Genomic DNA, 12,094 nt, shown 5'->3' with positions numbered 1-12,094 from the left:
GCCCATAAGCCACAACTACTGAGGCCACATGCCACAACTACTGAAGCTCATGTGCCTAGAGCCCGTGCTCCACAACAAGAGAAGCCACCCCAATGAGAAGACTGCGCACCACAACGAAGAGTAGCCCCTGCTCGCCACAACTAGAGAAAGCCCACGCGTGGCAACGAAGACCCAATGCAGCCAAAAATAAATAAAAATAAATTTTTAAAAATTATAAAAAAAAAAGACACATGCACCCCAATGTTCATTGCAGCACTATTTACAATAGCCAGGTCATGGAAGCAACCTAAATGCCCATTGACAAGACAAATGGATAAAGAAGATGTGGTACATATATACAACGGAATATTACTCAGCCATAAAAAGGAATGAAATTGGGTCATTTGTAGAGACGTGGATGGATCTAGAGCCTGTCATTCAGAGTGAAGGAAGTCAGAAAGAGAAAAACAAATATATTAACGCATACATGTGGAACCTAGAAAAATGTACAGGTGAACTGGTTTGCTGGGCAGAAATAGAGACACAGATGTAGAGAACAAACGTATGGACACCAAGGGGGGAAAGCGGCAGGGGGTGGGGGTGGGGGTGTGATGAATTGGGAGATTGGGATTGACATGTATACACTGATGTGTATAAAATGGATGACTAATAAGAACCTGCTGTATAAAAAATAAATAAAATTCAAAAATAAAAAAAAAACCTTTTTGATATTTTTAACAAACTTCCTAAATATCAAAATCGGAATAAAGCTTTTTAGTCTCCACCTGACTCTGAGATACTTCGAAAGAACGTCTCTGAGACATCTCAGAGAGAGATGTCAAACTAATTTTATTTGGTATGTTAAATTACTTCAAAAACATTGTCAAGTGATTGGAGATGAACCTTAGGTTATGGTGTATGGATAAGTGTCATTTATATAGATATTCCAAAATTTATATGGAATCCTTAACATCTGATATGTCCTGATATGTTATCAATCATAACACTAGTTATTCTAAAATGTTATATCCAAGTTTCCTGCTAATTACATTGTACTCAAATCTTTAACCATGCTATTTTAAGTTTTGTCCTGATGCTTTTACAAAATGAAGGTTTTCAAGAAGACTGATAAAAAGGAACTTTTAAAGAAATCTATGTTTCTGATAGCCTTTAGATAATATCACTGGACTGGGTAACATATGACAAAACTATTGAGAAACCTGATTATTTCATCCAGATGAATGGGAATTAATTACATGAGACTGAATAAAGTGGTAAATATGATTTGTAACTTTATGACTTTGAGAAATATACTGGCTTTAATCTTTGTTTTTCAGAAAAACCTTCTTTCTTATGCGATGACCTACAACAAGTTGATAAAGTATGCCTTTGTAAACAAAGACGAAACATTTATCTTTTTCTCTCTACCTGATCCTGCCAGAATTTGTTGTCTCCAGCTGGCTCTCCTGTGGATTTGATATTTATGTCAATCATTGTTTTAATTTGTTCTTTATTTCCAAATTGTTTGTGCTTTGTGTCTCCCTGCTGCACTATGTCAATGTTACTAGGTGCATTACTTATATCCTGTTTTATAAAATTGTTGCCTCTTGCAGTACCCAGTGTGTAACCAGGCCTCCAACAAAACTCCTGTGGCTAAACATCTTAAGGAAATAGATCACTTTTATAACATACAATAATTGTAATAATATGATCTAGGTATGGGAAGAAGCAGCAAAGGAAAATGTCTCCTGGATCATAATTAGAGGATCCAGAGAATCTTTAATTATCAATAGGGCCTAATCCAAAAAATAGCACCTGGAGTGGCATATCAAGAATCTTTGCCTGACCTGGGATGAGCCTTCCAGCACCGTGGGACAAAATTTGATCGTGAAATGTCTCCCAAATATTGGTTAGATTCCTGACCAGGAGGAGAGGATCAGTCATCTGCAACTGCAGCCATCCAACGTGAGCTAATAAACCCTGAGGAAATTCAGGAAGGTGAAGAATACCTGCCATCTAGCAGCCATCAGACTGCAGCCACTCCCTGTGGTGAGCCCTGAGGACACTCAGGATGTGAAAATACAGGATACAGGCTCCAGATAGCTGTGGTGCATATCAAAGAAATGATTTCAGTGAGCCCAGACTCTTGCATCTTCCCATACATAGAAAAACACTAAATTCCTTAACTTGAGATGCGGCCTCCTGGGCTTGAAGCCCTCAAAATTCCTGATAACGCTCAACTTTTAGGTTGTGAATATTTTTAAGTCTACAGGTGTAAAGTAGACACTTCCAAAGTGGAACAGAAGACAAATCTCAACATTTGGAACACTGACGCCGATGGCGGACACTCTCAGAAAGATCCATCTGACGGAGCAGTTAGAACATTGTCACCCCTTTTTCCACAAGATTGTGGAATGGACATTGACAGTGGGGAATTGTAACAGGGAAGAGCTAAATCGGACTCCACACTGGATCTGTTTCTTTGACTTTAACCTTTGTTTTCGTTGCTTTTGTTATAATCATACATAATGGCCTGCCTCAGGAAACCCTGCCCATCTGTGAATGGCTGCAAGAAAAAAGAAACTAACACATCCTCTTACTGAGGCTGGTCATTCCAGGAGATGTTTTGCAAGACTGATGGCCCTTTTACTTTACTTCCTCACCTCCTCTCCCTCTCTGATTCTATAAAAGCAACTGGCATCTAGACCCAGATAAGATGGTTTATCGGAGACACTAGTCTGCCATCTTCTCAGTCTGCTGGCTTTCCGAAAAAAAGTCGTATTCCTTGCCTCAAAAAAACCCAAAAACCAAAAAACAGAAAAACAGGTAGGTCCTTCAAATCAGTTGAAGAAGCTGAGTTCAAAATTATATTTGGAATATTTCCAGTGGAGTAAAAAATATTTCAGCAATGCAATTTGTGTTGTGAGTGATGGTGTTGTTGGTAAGATGTGTCTTGATATGCTATACAACAATAAGTTAATGTCTGAATACGTTCCATGGTTTCTGACAACTATGCAGTCAGTAACTGGTGAGAGCCATACACTTATGGACTTTTTGATCCTGCAGGACAAGAAAGATTTGACAGAACAACCCCTCAGCTATCCACAAACATATATTTCTAGTCTTTTTCAGTGGTCTTCGGCCCTTATTTGGAAATGTGAAAGAAAAGTGGGTACCTGAGATAATTCACCATTGTTTGAAGACTCCTTGTTTGTTGGAACCAAAATTGATCTCAGAAATGTGATACCCTCTATTATCGAGAAGCTTGCCAAGAACACAGAAACCTCTTGCTCCGCAGACTGCTGAAATGCTGTTCTGTGACTTGAAGGCTGTCGAATACATGCAGTGTTCTGCATTCTCACAGAAAAACCTAAAGGATGAGTTTGACAAAACACTATTGACTGCCTCGGAGACTCTGGAACTGAAGAAAAGCTGCAGGTGAGTGCTGCTTGGAACATATCTCCAGAACTCTGCACCATTGGTGTCGTCATCAGACTAAAAGCAATGTTTAAATCAAATTAAAAATTAAGGCTCTGAGCCAATTTAATGTACCATTGTAAAAATGTATAATTTAAATGATACGTTACTTTTTTGTGCTATGAATGCTTATAAAGTGTTAGAGAAAAGTTTTTTGATGTCCAAAGTGTTTCCTGTGTAAATAGTGTCTATTGGTTGACAAATCAAAAGTTTCTGTCTTGATGGCATTATTGCAATGTTAGCAGATGCTTGCCAGCAGGTGTGACTAGTAAACACTGACAATATAGGGCTTCTTGCCAAAAAAAAAAAAAGTTTGGGGACAATGAAGGTGAATTTACCACACTGAAGTCCTCCAGCAGTCATAGAAAAAACCATGTCCTGTCAGACGTGTAACTCCTGCCAAAAGTTGACCTTATCTATGGTAAAAGAGGCCATACCATTGTGGCCCTTGAAACTTGTCTGTATTATCTTCTATTCAGTGAAAAGTTCACACACCCAAGTGGTTGTAACTGATACCTCTGGATGTATTGTGGGAACAGATGTGTTGCGTATGTATAATACTTCTCTTGATTATTAGGAATGTTCCCAGTGGGGAAATGCCACAAATTAAACAGTGCTACTGGGATGAGTATACAACTAGGAGCCCACCTGGATCTTTCAGCCCAGTTATGAGATACCAGTAGAGCAGGACAGGATGCCAGGTGAAGGGAGGAGAGGGGATGAGCAGATAACTATACTGACTAAGGAAGTGGTAGTAAGAGGACACATAAGGAAACTATCTAGCAGGCTATACAGACTGCCCTCCTATTTCGACTGGCTAGTTCTAATGAGCCTTTTGAGCTTCAAATATCAGTGCTTGACAGTGCTTGCAGTAGACTGCTTCTGTGGCACTAGGCAGTGGTGCCCACTAGGGTTTTGGACACAGCATTTTCCTAACAGCACTGCCTGGTGTACTCCATTTGAGGGGTAATTATTGGCCTGTTATTGAGTGCTGGTGGACCCTGAGAAGCTAACTAAGCAATAGCACATGATGTTATTCTCTGACCTGCCCATTCTGGAGTGGGTCAAAAATAAAAATGCCAACAAAGTGGGTATTGCCCAGCAAGCATGCATTATGAAATGGAAATGGTATATCCAGGAAAGAAGTAAGACTTGGTGTATTACTTTTCTATTGCTGCTGTAACAAAGTACCACAAACTTAGTGGCTTAAAGCAACACAAAATTGTCTTACAGTTCTGAAAGCTAGAAGTCCAAAATGGGTTTCAGTAGACTGAAATAAAGGTGTTGGCACTGCTGCCCTCCTTCTAGAGGTTCTAAGGAAGAATAAGTTTCCTTGCGTTTTCCAGTTTCTGGAGGGTCTTGGCTCATGACCTCTTCCTCACATCATTTCAGCCTCTTGCTTCCATCGTTACATCTCCTACTACCTCTTCTATAGTCAAATCTCCCTCTGGCCTCTTTCTGTTAAGGACACTTGTGATTACATTTAGGGCCCAAACGGATAATCCCCATCTCAAGATCCCTAACTTGATCACATCTGCAAAATCCCTTTTACCACATAAATTAACACTCATAGGTCACAAGGATTAGAACCTGGAAATCTCTGGGGGCTGTTATTCAACCTGCCACACTGGGCATTAATGGAATCTCACAGCTACATTATTACTAGGAAGATGTGGCTATCTCAGATGCAGGATCTATGCTATCACCTTAGGCTTCTTGGGGGCCTGGGTACACTACAGCTCCTAAGGATGCCTAAGCCTCATGGATATGCCAGCTAAGTTAAAGGTCAATGGGGTTGTGTAGGAAAGAGTTAACATAGCAGATCTGAGCCTGCTTATCCTTAGGAAGTTCTGCTTACAAGGTTGGCCTTTTGCTGGTGTCTGAGATGTGATTTGGGGAGGGTTCCCATCATCCACAGAACTGATATGAGTGGCTCATTGTACCTAAAATGTTTGTACAACCAGTGTGGATTATGCTGGATACCTGCTTTCCTCCTGGGAGTCTGGAATTTTGGTATATGTTAGGCAGAAAGTGCCTACATGACCAGTCCCCCAATAAAGCCTTGGGCTCTAATGTGCTTGCTCCATGTGCCTTTTCTATCTGCTGTCTTGTTTTGTATCATTTCACAGTAATAAATCTTAGCTGTGAGCACAACTATATGCTGAACATTGTCCTCCTAGTAAATCATCAGACCTTGGGGGAGGGTGGTCTTGAGGACCCCTACCTCAGTTGGTGTCAGAAATGGGATTTGCTAGCCCAACTCTGACTCACTGAAATATGGCAAAAACAGCTTGAGGAAGGTAAAGGTGAAGGAGTGAGGGATAACACATCTTTAGTACTAACTATGCTGGCTATTGAGTCATTCACGGGATGAAACAGCAGTATTTTCTGAGAGGTGGAAGTTACCTGTGGAATTTGAAAATGATAGATCCAACTCCAGGAGAGTTGGCTTGCTGGATCTCCTGGCTGTTTCTGGCTGTGCTGGCTGAAGTGAGGGGCAAAAGTGCAGCATGTGCTAAAATGTGCTAAAGTGAGGGGGAAAAGGTGATGCCTTTTTGTATTTTGTTCTCTCCTTCATGTGGGAGGAGAAAGGGCCCCCAAATTCCCAAAGGTGAGTTTGGATGACCCAGAAATATTAAAAGTTTGTATTGCTTTTTTTTCCAAGTTGAAGGAAAAAAATGTTAGGTCAGTTCCCACGGCTAGAGCAAAGCAAACCAGAGGGGGAAAAGGGAAAAAAGCACTGCAGCCATTTCTTCAGCCTAGTTACCATCACTGGTACAGTAGCCCTATCCTCCCTCTCCTGCCCCCAATTCCAGCTGAGAGTCTTCCTTGGTAGCTCTAATGTTAATCCTGGAAATGTTAAATTTACTGGTAAAGGGTTGAGTAAATTTCCATTTAAAGGTTGAGGGGGGTGCGCTGTGTTGAAATAGCTTTGTGCTTTGCGGTTTTTGCATCTGGATGTAGGATAAAAATTGATGGAAAATATTATATGCTTATAATTTCATAAATGCTACAGGGATCATCCCAGGCAGGGAAAGTTGCAAAGAAAAAGTGTTAGTGGGACACACAAATAAATACTTGCTTTTTGCCATTGGTGGGTGGATTGAAATTTTTTTTTTTTTTTTTGAGTGTTGAAAACAAAGTCAGTCTCTGTAACTGATGATATTTGTTATACTTTTTGCCTATTGTAACTTCTGGAAAAAAATGAAACAACGTGAAAAGAGAGGCACTCTCCAGATAGAAATACACTTTTGGAGTTTTACAAAGCAGATTTGAGTTGCTAATGAGCTTTTGTAAAATCAGATGTCTGATCCATAAAGCCTGATGATTTTCCAGCCTGATGTGCATATTTTTGGGTGGGTCTTTTTGGACTCTAAGGCTGACAAGATAAAAAGGGTGTCATAAAGCCTCACTTGTCAGTGGGACTTGGAACATGGCTCTCTGGCCTTGTAGTATCTGGGCTTTGAATATGCTGCTAAAGAAAAGCTGCTGGCTTTTTTGGAATCCTGACGCTTAATTGCCTAGACCTGACTCTAAGCTGAAACCTGGTCTGGGCTATTTCAGCCTCAGCACTAGCTGTGCCAAACTAAAAGCTGACGAAGTTCTGCTCAAAAAATAAAACTCAGATTCTGGAATAGTTACACATTTAGGACACTTCTCTGTGGGCTAAATTGTGGAAACATCATGGATGCTGGCTGGACCATCTGGGTCACAAATGCCCACAGAAAAGGGCTTATTTCTGATGGGGCCGTGTGAAATTGAGCTGCTGATCAGCTCTATATTTCTGATACAGAGACTGAATGCATTCCTAATAGGATTCCTGCAAAAGCTAGGGAGTGTGACACCTCCACCCGCTACTAACAGGTCAGACTCTGGACCCCGTTTCAGGGTCGTCTCACTGCTGTTGACTTGTATTCAGCTTTCTAAATTAGTTGCAGTTTGCAATGGCGGTCTGATAGCCTGACTCTACTTCCCTCACCTTTTTCCTGGTATACACACCTTAGTAAGGCAGTTTGATTATTAAATGCAGCTGTCCCCAGAAAGGGACTGATCTTTTCTAGGCTGTTCCCTGGATAAATGATTAGGACAAAATGGATGGCAGGTTATTAAGCCCATTATAATTATCTTTAAAAATTTAAGATTTCATTCTGACCCATTTCGAATATGATGTGTCTTTCTAGTTAAATTATACAAAAATGTTTTTCTGTGAAAATGCTTTTATGCCTTTTGCATACAACTTTTCCAGGTGAATGGCCTACATGAGAGTAGGGGATAATTGAAAAAATGTTGTTGCCATTGCTGAACAGGACACAACTGATTTTGTAATGATGCAGGAAAAAGTAAAACCCCAGCACCTGGGGATGGGGAGGCAGGGGGGGAAGGGCATTAATGATCTTTGTTTTTTAGAACTGTTCCTGGAAGCCTTGCCCTCTTCCTAAAGGAAAAACTATATGCCTTTTCAAGCTGCGAGTTCTCTGAATTAAACTGGTTGCTGAGGCTAGGCTCACACCTTACCAGCACTGAGATGGCAGGGGGTGACCCCAGTGCCAGCACTTTCCTGCAGAACACCTATAGATGTTGTCCACACTTGTGAAGCTGTTGAACTGATGTTATAGACAGGTAAAACTGTTTGGAACTGACTTGCCTCAGGGAGTCCCTCTGAAATCAAGGACTGAACTGCATAATTTGGACTGGACTGAGAACCCAGAGTGGGAGGTTTGACAGTACAAGGCCACATGGGGCCCTGATAACCTGTGCTGCCTGACTAATGTATGTCCTGCTTGGCATGCCCCAACATTTGTGAACTCTTTGTTTCTATGGTTACCACTTGCGATCTCTGGGACTGTACTTGTCTGTGTGCCCCGACTATCATACTACCTCAGCCCTGGAAAGCTTTCAGGTCAGCTTCAACTTACTGGCTGTGCCTGAATTGATGCCTTGGGCTAGGTTAAAAAAAAAAAAAAGTTAATCAGAAGCTTAAGGATGAAGTCATCTGGCTTTTTCAGATAGATCTGTATAGTTAGTGGGACTTGTTTTAATTGGCTAAGTAAAGGACCCTGAAAGGGCATAACTGAGATCAGTACTGCAGGCCGCTCTCATCCTGCTGCAGGAGGTCCTACTGATAATACTTTCGCTGTAAAGATGCCTTGGCCAAGAGCCAAGAGCCTGCTTATCCTTGGAAAGTACTGCTTACAAGGTTGGCCTGGTGTCTAGGATGTGTTTTGGGGAGGGTTCCCACCATTCACAGAACTGATAAGAGTGGTTCAGTGTACTTAAACTGTTTGTACAACCAGTGTGGTTTATGCTAAAAGCTGCTTTCCTCCTGGGAATCTGGAATTTTGGTATGTGTTAGGCAGAAGGTGCCTACGTGACCAGCTCCCAATGAAAGCCTTGGGCACTGTCTCTAATGAGCTTCCCCAGGAGGTAACATTTCACATGTGTTGGCACAACTTGTTGATGGGGGAATTAAGCTGTCCTGTGTGACTCTACTGGGAGAGGACTCTTGGAAGCTTGTGCCTGGTTTTCTCTAGGCTTTCCACCATATGCCTTTTTCGTTTGCTGACTTTGTTTTGTATCCTTTCACTGTAATAAATCATAGCTGTGAGTACAACTATGTGCTGAATTTTGTCAGTCCTCCTCGTGAATCACTGAACCTGGGGTGTGGCCTTGGGGCCCCCTATACAGGAATGTACTGGAATGGTACAGCTGTGCAGCTTTAAAGAAAACTGTAAAACTATGCATGGAAAAGGGAACTCTGCTCATTGAGCATAGTTTAAGTTGTGGTGTTTGCTCTAAAAATGCCTCCCAAAATATGCCTTGTTGCATTTTCATTGACTCATGGCATTGGGCAATGGGCTAGCAGTGTAGTCTGGTACTTGGCAGCAGGAAAGTTGGATGATCAAGTCTTAGCTCAGAGGGGCCAAACGGGGCATAAGATTGCACAAGACCCATGCCCTCTGTTTGTGACCCATGTGAATGCCTATGGAAAAGGACTCTTGGAGGATGAACATCAGTGGAAACAAGCTGATTTGACCTGAGCTTCCCAGGTAAGGACCATAGCCACCTGAATATACTATTGCACAGGGCAGCAATCCATCTACAAGTCAGAACCGGGCCTAAAAATAAGCTCCAGTGATTCCAGCACCTGAGACAAAGGAAGCCTGGCACACATACCCAAACTGCCAACTACGCAGTCAAGGAGCAAAAGGAACTTGGGGACACATAGTCTGGGGCACTGGACCTGGCTGGTCTTGGTATGTGGACTGTGTAATTAACTCATTCATTCTTTTCCTCCCAAGTCTACCTTCTGGGATACTGGGATACTGGAATTTGTGTGTATCAAAGAAGAGCCAGGAGGTGGGAGATTCTAACTCGATGTCCTTTTGCTGCCCAGCTAAGCTTGCTAGATTTGGGCGGTTATGGATAATGATGATAATGATCATGGATGTGAGATGACAACTCTAAAGTGCTTCTAGTGTTGCCCACATATCAGAGGACTGTAGATGTTCTAGGTGGTACAAGGAAGAAACTACTGAGCCACCAAGGAAAAGTCTGGGCGTATGGTGTGAATAAGACATGGGGACAACTGGCAAAAGGGTGACATGATTGCTGTGGGGACTGATGCCAAGCACTTGGGTGTGGTAGCTAGCACAGGACAACCTTAACTGCTGGGGAGGGATGGGACTGGGGAGGGTCCATTCATCTCTTTCAGCTCTGATCTGCAGAGCATCTGGCTAGTTTTTTTTTTTTTTTAATGTAATGACTGTAGTAATCAGTTTATTACACAGATTAATCATTCTTGAACATACAAGCTCCAGAGGAGAAATTGGGTCTTTAAATATACACAAGTATTTCCATCGAATGAATTTTCACCCTTACATCCAGATAGATCTAAGCAGTTAAAAACATAAGAAAAATAAGAGCTATTATCTATGTATTAACTGAGAAACCACATACAAACCAAAGAATATGGAAGAGAGAAAGAGGGGCTGAAGGACGAAGGTTGAAGGGTGGGGAGATGTAAAAGAGTTGGAAACAAAGCCCATCACACTTTACTTACTAATAGCTCCAATCCATTTAAATGTTGACCAGTTAAACTTAGACCTTAAAATACAGGATGTAGGTAGAGTTTAATCTGATTGGTTATAACTTTCACCTAAGACATTAAGTCCTTCGGAATAAAATGAATACAGAAACAGCTTCATGTTCTTCGCCTTGCTTTTCATAATTGTTTTGAGTTTAATGGGATTTCACTTAAAAAACAATCTCCTACAGGTCAGTGGAGCTTTCCTTCCCCATCCAAGCACACACCATACCCACCACCCCTCACTCTGCCGTTATCCAAATTTAAGTCAATAAGGAAAGCTTTTAGTCTCACACCTAGGTTATGCCTGGAGAACTGGCTTGTCACACACACACTTCTCTGCTAGGAGGCAATGTTGGTACAGAAGTACAGTGTTTCTAGTTTGTTGTTCCAAGTATGTACAACACGCCGCACTGCTGTATCAGGTAAACGTGCACAGGGGAAGATGAGGCCTGGGCTCATAGAAAGCAGTCAAATGGAAATCAAAAGGACTTTCAGAGTTCCCCTATCTTTATTTGTAGAGGTTATCCAATAATTTCTTTAATGACATCGCATACTTCTGAGTCCATTCCCGAGCTATTCTGTTGTACTTTTCTCTATCTGTTTTGCAGATCCGAGCAATCTCAGGCACTAAAGGATCATCTGGATTGGGATCACACAACACAGAACAGATGGACAAAAGTACTCTTGAAATAGTGCTGGAAACCACTGTGACTGTAGAATATCAAGACAAATGCTGCCATTACTGTTAATATTTGGATGATAAAGTCTTGTTGTAAATGCAACCTTAGGTGGTTTGAAGGGGTAATCTGCTGGGAAATGAATGTCAAGAAAAATACTCCACCCTGATAGGGACTGTCATTTGGCCCCATTATTGTAGCTTGCCCATGAAACATATCATCTCCAACGGGACCTGCTGAACACTGTGCTGGGGGGTCCCGCGCCAGGTCGTTCAATTCCTTGTGGATTCTCTTCAGAGCCATCGCGGGAGGCGGGTGGAGGCGGCCTCCGGGGCGGAAACAGGGGCAGGGCAGGGACGGGGAAGGGGCCAGGGGGCGCGAGGCCGCCTCGGTGATCGCGGGTCGGCCGGAGAAGATGGGGAGTTCCGGAGCGCGGGTCCGGCGGAACGGACTTGGGGCCGTGGCCCACTCGGCTCCTGAGCCTGCCGCAGGGGTCGCCGCATCACCCGGCGGCGGCCCCTTTATGCGCTGCCGCTCGAGCCGCCCCCGCGGCAGCTGCCGCTTCCTTCCAGGCTCAGCGCCGCCTCCTCAGCCGCCGCCGCGGATCCCTCCGCCAGGGAGCAAGAGCCCAGGCCTCGGGCTCGGCCGGCGACTCTGGGTCGGATGGTCGGAGGGACTGCTTGCTGCAGGGGGACCGAGGGACGCGCGGGCGGGCGGCCTGGCTAGTTTTTAAGGCAGACTGCCACCTCCAACTTGACCACTGGCCGATAGGGAATCTTAATCCAAGAGCTCTCAGAAGCTTCCCAGCAGCTGCTGACTGCAGGAGTTCACAGGTGCCACGCCAGACAGTAGAACAAGATCAACTTTCTCGAAC

The 12,094-nt window shown here is 43.1% G+C and overlaps 2 pseudogenes; one reads left to right on the top strand and one right to left on the bottom strand.

Moving 5' to 3' along the window:
• Positions 1–2,316: 2,316 nt before the first annotated feature.
• Positions 2,317–3,478, top strand: LOC102997268 (cell division control protein 42 homolog; annotated as a pseudogene).
• Positions 3,479–10,746: 7,268 nt separating this feature from the next.
• LOC130708438 (ubiquitin-conjugating enzyme E2 D2-like) lies at positions 10,747–11,776 on the bottom strand (annotated as a pseudogene).
• Between the last annotated feature and the right edge of the window lie 318 nt (positions 11,777–12,094).

The sequence above is a fragment of the Balaenoptera acutorostrata genome, chromosome 6 (assembly GCF_949987535.1).
Source record: "Balaenoptera acutorostrata chromosome 6, mBalAcu1.1, whole genome shotgun sequence".
In the NCBI taxonomy this organism is placed as follows: Eukaryota; Metazoa; Chordata; class Mammalia; order Artiodactyla; family Balaenopteridae; genus Balaenoptera; species Balaenoptera acutorostrata.
Note: the sequence above shows the minus strand (reverse complement) of the source record. Positions and strands in the feature narration are given on the sequence as shown.